Raw genomic sequence first — 12,490 nt, 5'->3', positions numbered from 1 at the left:
AGCCTGCTTAATACCTTTCCTTAAATTCCACCTCTGTACTACAGTATACTTGAGGTCCATGCAAAAAAGTAGCTACTTTTTATATAGAAAATGGATGATTAAGTCTTTGGTGCTGTAAAAGCAACTTCAATTAAACATAACCATCCCCACCACCATAAAAAGAAGAGGAAAAAAAAAAGTAAAGAAAATAATAAGGGAAAAACCCAAGACACACTCCCTAGGGGGGAAAGAAAAAAAAAAACCAGCATGTAATTTCTGTCCTTGACAGAATGTATTAAATAAGCAAACACCACCAACAAGCAAAACCAAAACGGGAGGCATCACAATCCCAGACTTTCACCTCTACTACAAAGCTGTCATCATTAAGACAGTATGGTATTGGCCCAGAATCTCTTTAATGGTCCCAGAGAGTTCTCTGGCTAATGATCAGTGCCGCACCAGTCGGGCAATGTTGACAATCTCATCAAAAGTGATACTTCCACTGTGCTTAATGGTTTTCTGCTTCTTTCTGTCTTTTGGCGGTTCTTTGAGGGCTTGATAATCAGGGCAGAGGCAGGAGGTACCACTTCAATCTGAGCCTCTGTTCTGAATGGTCAGTTTCACTGTAATCCTCAGACCCTTCCAATCACTGGCTGCCTTGGCAATGTCATCACCAACCATTTTTGGAGACAGAACCAGCAGGCCAATCTTCGGGGCCAGGGCAGATGTGGCACCGACTTCGCCGCTGGTGCACCTCAGGTATACGGCTTTGATCTTGTTGGGTCGAATTTAGTCTGCATGGTGGAGGTGCTTGGTGTCAGACAAACTCGGATTCAGGACGACTAAAGATTGTTGCACCATCACCTCCTCCGAGCCAAAAGCCAAAAGCACATCTTTTTTTTTTTTTAAGTGTATTTATTTATTTAGAAAGAGAGAGAGAGAGAAAGTGCAAATCAGGGAAGGGCAGAGAAAGAGGGAGAATCCCAAGCAGGCTCTGAGCTGACAGCATGGAGCCCAACACAGGCCTCAAACTCATGACTGGTGAAATCATGCCTGGAGTCGAAATCAAGAGTCACACACTTAACCGACCGAGCCACCCAGGCACCCCTAGAATATATCGATCTTAATGGTACATGTACTTATTTACTTATGTGTCTCTGCAGAGTTGTATCCTCTGTAAAAAGAAGTATCTTATAATATGCTGAAGGGGAGGCTCTTTCAAGACCTAGTCAGTCGAAGTGTTCCATATTCCTGAGCAGGGTGGTCAGGAAAGGTTTAGGACACAGCATAAGCCAATGAAAACTCGGCCCTAGATTTTTTGCAGGGGCTCCTGAGAAAGAGGTTTTTCTGGACTCCTGGGTGGCCCAGTTGGTTGAGCATCTGACTCTTGATTTCAGCTCAGGTCATGATCCCAGTGTCATGAGACTGAGCTCCACATCAGCCTCCTCGCTGAGCACACTGAGTGTGGAGCCTGCTTAGGATTCTTGCTCTCTTGCTCTCTCTCTCTCTCTCTCTCTCTCTCTCTCACACACACACACACACACCCACCCCCCCCCACACACACACACACAAACCCTCACACAAACCCTCTGTCCCTCTTTCTGGCTCATGCTCTCTCTCTTTCTCTAAAGTAAAAAGTTAAATTAAAAAAAAGAAAGAAAAAAGAGGTTTTCCTCCTCTGAGGTGTCAACCTTCAAGTTGTGACCATAGAGACAGATGAAGCCTTGAAAGTTTTGCAGAGTATGACTGGACTGGTCAAGAGAAGCGGTGTTCAGGGATTTAGATCTAGCTCCTGTGTCGACCTATCTTGGCATAGATGGTCTAATTAGCCTAATGCTAATAGGACAGAAAGGAATTACACTAGATTCAGCACTTCTAAATATGTAAGTCAGCAAGAAAGATAGGAGATCCAATTTTTTAAAAAAGACAAAGGATATTAATGGATTAATTCACATAAAAACTCACCAGAGTGATGTCCCACCTCTCTAATTATCAAGGGGAAGCAAATTGAAGCACTTTTCACTGTCTTAAGGTTGTCAATAATTCAATATTAGAAACTTACCAAACACTAAGCTCTGGTAAAGATGTTGGAAAATAACAACCCCTGGACCCAGCTGGTGGGATACCAGAAAGCTCAGCCATTGGGGAACAACCGGGTAGTGTTTTTATTAACTGAGTCCCCGGGATGCCCTAGGACATGGCAGTAACAAGCCTGTGTGACAGCATCCCCCACAAAAATGACCTCACGAATGCAAAGGGAGATGTAAACCGGGGAGCAGGCAAAACATTGCCAGACAACGGGGAGTAGACATATAGGTGTCTGTCCAAATGTGAGCTGTCATAAAATAGAACATTACGCAATGGTTAGGAGGAATTAACTAGCTCCATGGATAGATATCAAGAATACGATGTCGAATGAAAATGGAACAAAATGAGATTTGCATTTAAGTAGGTTTTTCAAAACAAAAAACAGTATACATTTGAGGCATATGCATACATGTAAATAAAATGATGAAAGGTTAGTTGGAAGTATGTACATTAAATACATGAGAAGAAGGAGGAGGGGGAGGAGGATATCGTAGAGGAGGGGGAGGGGAGGAAGGAGAGGAAGAAGAAGAAGAAATGAGACTGGGTTTCATAAATGAAGGGAGTAGTAAAATTTTAAAAATGTAAATACCCATATACAAACTTCTGGTATGTCATAAATCAAGGAGTATAAGCCAACTGGATTCTGTTCATATGAAGTAAAAAACAAACGGGGCTCCTGGGTGGCTCAGTCGGTTAAGCATTCGACTTTGGCTCACGCATGATCTCACAGTTTGTGGGTTCGAGCCCCACATCAGGCTCTATGCTGACAGCTCAGAGCCTGGAATCTGCATCAGATTCTGCGTCTTCTTTTGTCTTTGCCCCTTCCTTGCTCATGCTCTGTCTCTCTCTGACTCTTAATAATAAATAAACATTAAAAAAACAAACAAATAACCTTTAGGTAGGAAAATGCATTCAGTTTTTTACAAATTTAACTAAAACACATAAAAAGTGATGATAGCCAGGATTTGGAATTACAAAATAAAAGAAAACAAAGAAATATTAACAAAATTCCTCCAAAAATAAGTGAATCAACAAATGACATACTGACTGAATGAAATTGTCTCAGGCCATTAAAAATTACTGTTAAGATTATAAGGCTTGAATAAAAGTTGCGAATTAACATATGGAGAACTAGTTTTGGAAAGAGAATGCAAAGTATCATATTTCAATGGCATAACAAAAGATTAAAATGCACACGATAGAGAAGACTGGGTGACTCAGTCTATTAAGCATCTGACTCTTAGTTTCAGCTCAGGTCATGATCTCACCATCCGATGTGAGTTCAAACCCCACCTAGGGCTCTGTACCGACAGTGCAGAGCTTGCTTGGGATTCTCTGTCTCCCTCTCTCTGCCCCTTCCCCACTCGCACCTCTCTCACTGAAAAATAAATAAGTAAACATTTTTAAAAATGCAAACAATAAAAAACCCACAGAAAAAATTAAAACGTGTGTGCTCAATGGATGCCTGTGGGATTATGGATGAAATTACCTTAGTGAAAAATGTTTAAAATTAGCAACACAAATATGTGAATGAATAATAACAAAAACAGAAATTAAAACTAAACTGCAAAACACATCATTAATTCGTTTTTACAGCAACCACTCTGGGTTTCAACTTGCTTGCTCATCTAATTATTTTTTGAATTGTGGCAAAAATGCACATACCATAAAATTTACCATCCTAACCGCGTCTAAGTGTACAGTTCAGTGGCATTAAGTATATTCACACGGTTGTACAACCATCATCCCCTTCTAGCCCAGAACTCTTCATCTTGCAACACTGAAACAGTACCCATTAAAAAATAACTCCCATTTTCCCCTATCTCCAGCCTCTGGCAGCCACCATCTAATTTATGTTTCCATGAATCTTTGTCCTTTGGTGACTGGCTTATTTCACTCAACGCAATAGCCTCAAGATTCATCCATGTTGGGGGCGCCAGGTGGCTCAGTCAGTTGAATGTCCTGCTTCAGCTCAGGTCATGATTCCCCAGTTTGTGGGTTCGAGCTCTGCATCCGGCTCTGTGCTGACAGCTAGCTCAGAGCCTGGAGCCTGTCTTCGGGTTCTGTGTGTGTCTCTCTCTGACCCTCCCCTGCTCATGCTGTCTCTCTCTATCTCAAAACAATTAATAAAACATTAGAAAAAAATTAAAATTATATTTTAAAAAAGATTCATCCGTATTGTAGCAGGCATCAGAATTTCCTTCCTTTCTTTCTTAAAAAATTTTTTTAATGTTTATTTATTTTTGAGAGAGACAGACAGAGTGCAAGCAAGAGAGAGGCAGAGAGAGGAGATACAGAATCTGAAGCAGGCTCCAGGCTATAAGCTGTCAGCACAGAGTGCAATGCGAGGCTTGAACCTATGAACCATGAAATTATGACAGGAACCAAAGTCGGTGTTCAACTGACTGAGCCATCCAGGCATCTGTGCTTATCTTATTTTTAAATGATAGCATTTGCAGCAGCGCCTGGATGGCTCAGCTGGTTTAACTCTTGATTTTGGCTCAGGTCATGAACTCACAGTTAGTTAGTTCAAGCCCCATATTGGGCTCTGCACTGATAGCAGAGAACCTGCTTGGGATTCTCTCTCTCCTCTCTCTTTGCCCCTCCCTTGCGTGCTCTCTCTCTCTCTAACTAAATAAACGAAAGAAAGAAAGAAAGAAAGAAAGAAAGAAAGAAAGAAAGAAAGGAAGGAAGGAAGGAAGGAAGGAAGGAAGGAAGGAAGGAAGGAAGGAAGAAAGAAAGAAAGAAAGAAAGAAAGAAAGAAAGAAAGAAAGAAAGAAAGAAAGAAAGAAAAAAAGAAAAAAGAAAAAAAGAAAGAAAGAAAAAAAGAAAGCAAGCAAGCATTTGGGCTTTGATCAGATGCCCCAAGTAACCCCCTAAAGAGCCTGAAGGCACAGACACCAGAAAGACCACAGAAGAGATGTGAGTCAGTATGACAAAATGCCCCCAGCTGTTAAATCCAAGAGGCACACACATAGTTGTCTCTACATGTCTATACATTTTAGATAATTCAAAGCAAACAAAAAAAGGTAAAAACTATTCCCAAAGCTCAATATTATATAAAATGCTCAGCACAGAGCCTGAGCATTAAGAAGCCGTTTTCCACCCCTGCCATCCCTCCCAGATCTCCACAGCATGTCACGGTAACCTCACACTCATGCCATCCCCCACCCATCACCACCTGTCCTGGTCATTATTTTTTACCTGTGACTGGACATGTCCTGATTGCCAAAATGCAAGCATTGGCGGAAGCCAGCCAGTGGTAGGGTGCTTCTTTGAGGATGGCAGACTGGACCAAACCTGTGTGCAGGGAAGCTCTGGACATCTGAACAGAACAGCAACAGCAGAAAGAGCACCTGTCACCCCGGAGCACAGGACATGATTGACTCATTGGAAGTGAGATCCCCCTCCCCAGGCATGAGTCCTCGGCCCAAAGGCCCTGGGACTACCTGATGCCGTCTCTTAGGAAGGAACACTTGCTGCCATCACCCACTCACTTACTAGAATGAACCCTTCCCAGTAGAAAGGTTAAACAGAGGAGTGCATCCACCTTGACCTTGAGCTTGTGGCTCCCTGGGGCTGCAGGAGCCCTCCAGGTGAGACTGCATTGAAAGCAGGAGGATTTGCGAATCTTCCCTCTCTCCTGTGCTGAACAATTTTCTTGTCTTCATTCTCTTGCCTCTGTGGTCTTCTCATAGGACTCTAGGACCTCAAGTGCAGGATAACAGGGTACCAATTACTGTGATATCAGGCCGGGTTCCAGCTGGTTCCACACCTCCGTACAGAAACCCAAGCATTTGAAACCCAGGGCTCTGTTTCACCTTCTTGGTCCCTCGGATTCTTTTCATTGCAAAACCAGTGTTGGCTGCTGCTTTCTTGTCCTGATCCTCGTCATCGCCACCATCGCCACCTTCTAATCAGTGTCGCTACCCACTGCAAACACATGCAGAGAGCCCAGTGCCCGATGGCCACCTGAAGAGATAAGGAGTCATCACTGCATCTCTGCCTCTGGATGCCTTGTAGTGGCGTTGATGATGCAACTTAGGCTCAGAAAAGAAGAGAGGGAGGAAGAGACTGGGGAGGAACGAAGGGAGGAAGGAAGGAAGGAAGGAAGGAAGGAAGGAAGGAAGGAAGGAAGGAAGGGGGGAAGGAAGGAAGGAAGGGGGAAGGAAGGAAAGGAGGAAGGATGGAAGGGAGGGAGGGTGGAAGGGAGGCTTCAGTTTGTCCATCAGTTAGATGACAGAAATGATACCTACTTGTGTTGGAAAGACTGAGTCTTTCTTCCTTGTCTTTCCTCTTACACTATTTCCACACTCATAACACTTCTACCACGGTCACCAAATGTGTAGGGGGTTTGCACCCACTGAGCAAATCTGTGACCAACTGGGTCACAGTTCTGGCACTGTGTACCTGGAAATAGCACCACAGCCCACAGGTCAAGGGCCAGGTGCTGAGAGACTGCCCCCCAGCTCAGATGCCAACTGCAAGTTGTAGGTCCCCCGGGCTCCTCCGAACTTCTGTCGAAGTTGCCTACAAATCAGAGGTTCCCCTGACCTCCACCCTCATGGATTTATCTGCTAGAGTAGCTCCCAGAATTCAGAAAAACACTTCCATTTGCCAGTTTATGAAAGGATATGGTAAAGGATAAAGACAAACAGTCAGATGGAAAGACCCACAGGGTAGCGTCCTGAGCTCCTATTTCCTTGGGAAATAGGGTACATCACCCTCGAGGTACATAGCTAGGTTTCCAGCCTGGAAGGTCTCTAATCTTCCTACGACTGGGCTTTTATGGAGGATCCCTCATGTAGACATGACTAATTATTCAGTCCACTTTCCGCCCCTCTGTCTTCTCTAGGGAAGATGGGTGTGGAGCTAACAATTCCAAGCTTCTCACCATGGTTCTGTCTTTCCGGTGAGCAGCCAGCCCTCATCCAGGAGCCTACCTAGAGTCACCTCCCTAGAACAAAAGATGCTGCTAGTGTTCTTATCACTTGGGAACTTGCAAGGGTTTGGGGAGTCCAGTGTCAGGCGCATAGGAAGCCTTATGTGTTAGCTACTATTCTAGGTAGATGAAAGAATAGTGCTACTAAAAATTTTTGGCAGGTGCTCCTGGTATTGAATTTTGATCTCCTAAAATGTGTATCTAAATATCAAGTCCCACCTCAAAGAAAGAAAGAAATTAAGGGCAGTAACAAATGCTTTCTTCTTAAGGAATTACATCTTCTATTATTTAATTTATATCCTAGTACATTACATGATTTGCATCTTCCTAGTCCCATTGCTCACAGAACCTGAAAGTAAGGATTTGGGAACTGATCTCATGCAATTCTTGTCCTGGTCTTTTAATTTTCTTCCCCTTGAAGTTCAAGTTTACATAGCTGTTTGGAGACAACATTCTGCCAGAAATTTCTGACCGTGTCAATCATCTGATCAAGTAATTCTTTCTGCAATAAACCAAATCGCTTTTGGGTTTTTTCTAAATTTTTAAAATGTTTTTATTTATTATGAGAGACAGGGAAAGACAGAGCATAAGTATGGGAGGGACAGAGAGAGGGAGAATCTGAAGGAGGCTCCAGGCTCTGAGCTGTTAGCATAGAGTCCAACACAGGGCTCGAACCCACGAACAATAAGATCATGACCGGAGCCGAAGGCTGACTGACTTAACTGACTAAGCCTCCCAGGCGCCCCTGTTTTTTCAATAATAAGATTATAAAATAGTGATAAGTTCCCCCTTCATTCCATATAGTACTTAGAGCTAAGGATATCTGAATAAGCCTATTATCAGATTTTGAACTATTAGAATAGAATGACCCCATATCCTCCACTCACCCACCTCATTGCATGGTTGGCAAGGAATAGTTCCGGCCTGGACTTAGAAAATACCACTTAAAGTTATGGGTGTTATGAGGGGAATGTTAGAGGTGAGAAGAATGTTCTAGGTCTTGATTACAGCGATGGTTACACAACTGTAACCTTTTGTCAAAGCATGCGGAATTGTACACTTAAAAATGATTCATTTTATTGTATGCAAATTATTCTGCAATAAGGCTAATTTTAAAACCTCATGGAACAGAGTTTTTAGAAGGTGAGCATTTGATCGAATATGAATCACAGATAGTATGAATTTAAATCAGAAAAGTAATCAATCACCATGTATGAAAAAAACGTGATAAGTTCTATGGTCCAGAGTATTAAGGCATAAAACAAATCAAGTTTGAGGGGAAAGAAGAGCAAGAAAACATATTCTAAGGCTGGCAACTGCTCCCACAAAAATAGTGATGTCACTTAGGGGAGGTGCACTGTCTGCAAAAGATGGTGAGGATTTTACGCACTTTGCATACAGCTCCAGTGACATAAGTAACATATAACCTTTCTAGTACATGATAAGTCTCTGGCCCTAATACTTTCCTCAACAAATAAGAAGTTTATATTACTTTTCGATGACTGTGATAGCATTCCTGTGAATGGCGCAGTGATTCGATGAGGAATGGCCAGTTCGGATGAGCATTGCCTGGGAATCGCTGAGCTTTGCCATAAACCTGTCCCACAAAAGAACTTGTATGTTGGGTTCTTGATTTCCTTGCTCACGAGAAAGTGGTAAGCTGCAAATTGAATTCTGGTGATTTCCCGTAAGGAAATTTGAACGATTTGCTTGCCAATGAATTTTAAAATCAGGTTTATTTTCATAACTTGAGGGTTTGGCTGTTTGCCCCAATGTCATCAAGTGAGAGGCGGTGGGTAGAGGTGTGGAGGTGTGCAGTGAGCGGGGGCAAGGCCATCTGCCAGGAGGCGGGGATGAGCTCCCTTTTCTCTAGATGTCTGATCCCCACCCAAGGTTTCTTGTCTTTCTGTTTGACCCTTTAAGGGAATAAAGTCCTTGAGTCTTAATCTAAAGGCTTGCAAATTCTTCTAAAAGACAAAGACAGGAAAATGAAGAAAAGAAACTTAAGGAGACAGGATAATGTACATTTAGGCAGGTTTTACACAGTGACCTTGCCCCTTTCTTACAGGTGCACCTCTCTCTCCATACAGATGAACTCAATGCAAAGGGAGTGTGCAAAGATTAAACACTACAAAAATGAATTGGGGGTGCTTATTGTAATAGGAATAGATTACTAGAAATATATGACAAATTTTTTCTCATTGAAGTTTACGTTTCTTGGATTCAAATCAGTGGCATGAATTTGGACTGGAAGTCTCGCGAGACTCAGGGATGTAGTCTTTTCACAGGTGCCATCGACTCTCCCGACAGGATTGTGGCTTCGAGGACAAGGTCCGATCTGCAGAAGGCCCCTGGGACTTAAGTGGTTTAGAGCTCCGTAATAGGCATGACCTGGAGATTTCTCTGATGAACGTAGTCTAGAAGTGACCTTTTTTTTTTTCTCCTGACAAGCAACCTCTATTTCAAACCAGAGTGTGGCTGGGGAACCCGTTCTATGGCATTCTCCAGAGAGAAGTCTGGCCTAATAACCGCAACGGGCTGCTTAAACCCAGCCCCTAACGCACTCAGGCAGCACCACGGCTTTGAGCCCCTGAAATATGGCCAGTGCGAACTGAAATGTGCTAGAGACAGGCTGGCTTTGGATGGCTTTGTAGGAAAACAAAACCAAAAAAAGAACGTAAACGATCTCATTATATCGATCATACGTGGAGATGATCCCATTTGGAATATATTAGGTTAAATTAAATGTATTTCTAAATTTAATTTCACCTGTTGTTTCCTTTTATTTTTCAGTGTGGACATTAGAGAATTTTACATGGCACTTGTCGTGTATTATGTCACCCTGGAAAATGCTGACTATCCTCAAGGGTCGGCTGCCCTTTTGTCTCTCGCACCCTGGCCCAGGTTCTGTGGGCTCAGTGCTTCTGTGCAAACCGGCACCGTCTCCAGACTGTGGCGTCAGACCTGGGAGGCTGTCCCTGTGGGGGTGTGAGCAGTGCCTGCTTGGGGATTCGGTTTGGGGTTCCCTGTCCCTCTCCACCCAATTCATTCTTCCTATCGCAGCTCCGTATGTGAGTCTTCATTGTCTCCAGTTTCTTGCTGAGCCTCCTTACTACTCTGACTCATTTTTTCCAGAATGATCTTGGGCTTGGAAAACCAGTATAGCAACTTCTGCTGAGTCCAAGCCTTAATACCATTTCTTTCATCTTACTATTTTTTTTAATGGTTATTTATTTTGAGAGAGAGAGAATGTGTGTGACTGTAGGTTCAGAAGGGACGAAGAGAGAAAGGGAGAGAGAGAATCCCAAGCAGGCTCCTCACTCAGCTCAGAGTCCAATGCAGGGCTCGATCTCATGACCCACCAAGAGATCATCTCCTGGTCTAAGAGTTGGATGTTCAACCGACTGAGCCACCTAGGCGTCCCAACACCAACACCTTTTTAAAAAATGGATCTAAAGTAAAGTGACTAATTGGAGTCTAGTTGAATAAACAAAATATAGTAGAATCGCCTAGAACAAATAGAAAAGAAAAAATTCTTTTTTTGTCTAGATAAAAATTTTTGGGTATATTTTCCCCTTGTTAAATAAATATAGTTTCATTTCCTCTCCACAAATAAGAATATATGGGGTTAAAAAAAATTTTTTTTAATGTCTACTTGTTTTTGAGAGAGAAAGCGTATGAGCAGGGGGCAGAGAGAGAGGGGGAGAAGGGCAGAGAGATAGAGAGAGATACACAGAATGGGAAGCAGGATCCAGGCTCTGAGCTGTCAGCACAGAGCCCGATGTGGGGCTCAGCGAGGCTAAAACCCACAAACCACGAGATCATGACCTGAACTGAAGTCAGATGCTTATTCAGCTGAGCCACCCAGGCATCCCCTGCTTTTTTCTGTACACTTACCCTCTTAACAAATCCATTTTCTCCTGGAACCAAGTCCAAACCCTTTCTGTGAACTATTAGTTCCTTCACACCCGGGTTCCTGCTTGCCTCTCCAATCTCCTTCTAGGCTGCCGTGTTGCCCACCCCGCACCCAGCCCTTCCCCTTCTCTAACTGCCCCAAACCAAGCCTCCACTCTGCCCTCCCATAATATCCAACTTCCCTGCGGTCACCCAGCCCACCGTCCACTCTTCCCCACCTACTTAGAATAGTTGAATACAATGCAGCGAGTAAAGCAAGAGAAATCAAATTTTTTTCACAGTAAAACAAGCAAAAATCTCATAGGTGTCACAAAGATTGGATGAGTGACATTCTTGACTGCAGTCCTTAGTAAAAAAAAAAAAAAAAATTTATGCCCTGCACCAAAGGTCATCCCTACAGGAAGATCAGAAGCATGGCACTCTGTCCTGGGAAGTTGGTTATATCAGAGATCTGAGAAAAGAAGCCAAGTGTGGAAACAGTTTGAAAAAGTGTTGGTGGAGGCAGGAGCGCCTGGGTGGCTCAGTCGTTTCAGTGTGCGACTTTGGCTCCAGTCATATCTTGCGGTGCGTGAGTTCAAGCCCCGTGTTGGGCTCTGTGCTGACATCTTGGAGCCTGGAGCCTGCTTCGGATTCTGTGTCTCCAATCTCTGCATCTCCCCCTCCTCTGTCTTTCTGTCTCTCTCTCTCTGTCTCAAAAATAAAAAATAAAAAACATTGAAAAAGGGTTGGGGGAAGATGCATGCATAATGTTACAGTGGTGTTCAGGCAACCTATTGGCTATGGTGGATCCTCCAAAAGTATCTTGTTTATTTACATATTTTACTTGTTAAAGATGTGTGTCATCCTCTGTCATCCTCTTGTTTATTTATTTGCTAAAGAATTTGTGTGCAGAAGCTGATCCCATTTATCATTACCCTTCCTCCTGACAGCAGCATAGCCCACAGTTGTTTGATAGTCAGACGACAGCTCAAAAGGTCACCTCCTCCAGGAAGTCTTCTCTGATACCCATTCTATGGTAGCCAGTGTCTACTACAGCACCCTCCTGGGGTTTACTGTGCAACCCCATGGGGTAAAATAGATTTGCAAATATGGTCATTCCTCACATTAAAATATTCTTAAAATTACAAATATAATATTTAATAATAAAATAAGGCCATATGAAGCTTAATACACTTCTGTTAGCCCTGTTAATAATTAATAGCCATCAAGGGGTACCTGGGGGGCTTAGTCAGTTGGGGATCTGACTTTGATGTCTTGCTTGGCCCACGTCATGATCTCACTGCTTGTGGGTTCAAGCCCTATGTGCTGACAGCTTGGAGCCTGAAACCTGCTTCAGATTCTGTGTCTCTCTGCCTTTCTCTCTCTCAAAAATAAATGAACATTAAAAATCTTTTTAATTAAAATAATAGCCATTGAGCTAAGATACTACTCCTTAAAGCACTAATAAAATTTAAAATTAAATTAAATTAAAAATCTGTAATGCCATAAGTGGAATCCCAGTGGCGTAAAATGCAAGCCACATCCTTGTCGGCATTATCACCAGCCGTGTTCCGTACGTAAACGCCA

General features: G+C 43.1%; 1 long non-coding RNA gene and 1 pseudogene across 1 annotated transcript in view; one reads left to right on the top strand and one right to left on the bottom strand.

Annotated features, from left to right (window-relative positions):
• The window catches only part of LOC115286349, a 1,297-nt pseudogene extending 518 nt beyond the window's left edge, over positions 1–779 (bottom strand).
• LOC115286350 overlaps positions 1–9,772 on the top strand; it is a 17,028-nt gene extending 7,256 nt beyond the window's left edge. The window contains exon 2 of the long non-coding RNA XR_003906014.1: positions 9,298–9,772. This is a non-coding gene — a long non-coding RNA (uncharacterized LOC115286350). The remainder of the gene's footprint in view (positions 1–9,297) is intronic.
• The last annotated feature ends 2,718 nt before the right edge of the window (positions 9,773–12,490 follow it).

The sequence above is a fragment of the Suricata suricatta genome, chromosome 3, assembly GCF_006229205.1.
Source record: "Suricata suricatta isolate VVHF042 chromosome 3, meerkat_22Aug2017_6uvM2_HiC, whole genome shotgun sequence".
In the NCBI taxonomy this organism is placed as follows: domain Eukaryota; kingdom Metazoa; phylum Chordata; class Mammalia; order Carnivora; family Herpestidae; genus Suricata; species Suricata suricatta.
Note: the sequence above shows the minus strand (reverse complement) of the source record. Positions and strands in the feature narration are given on the sequence as shown.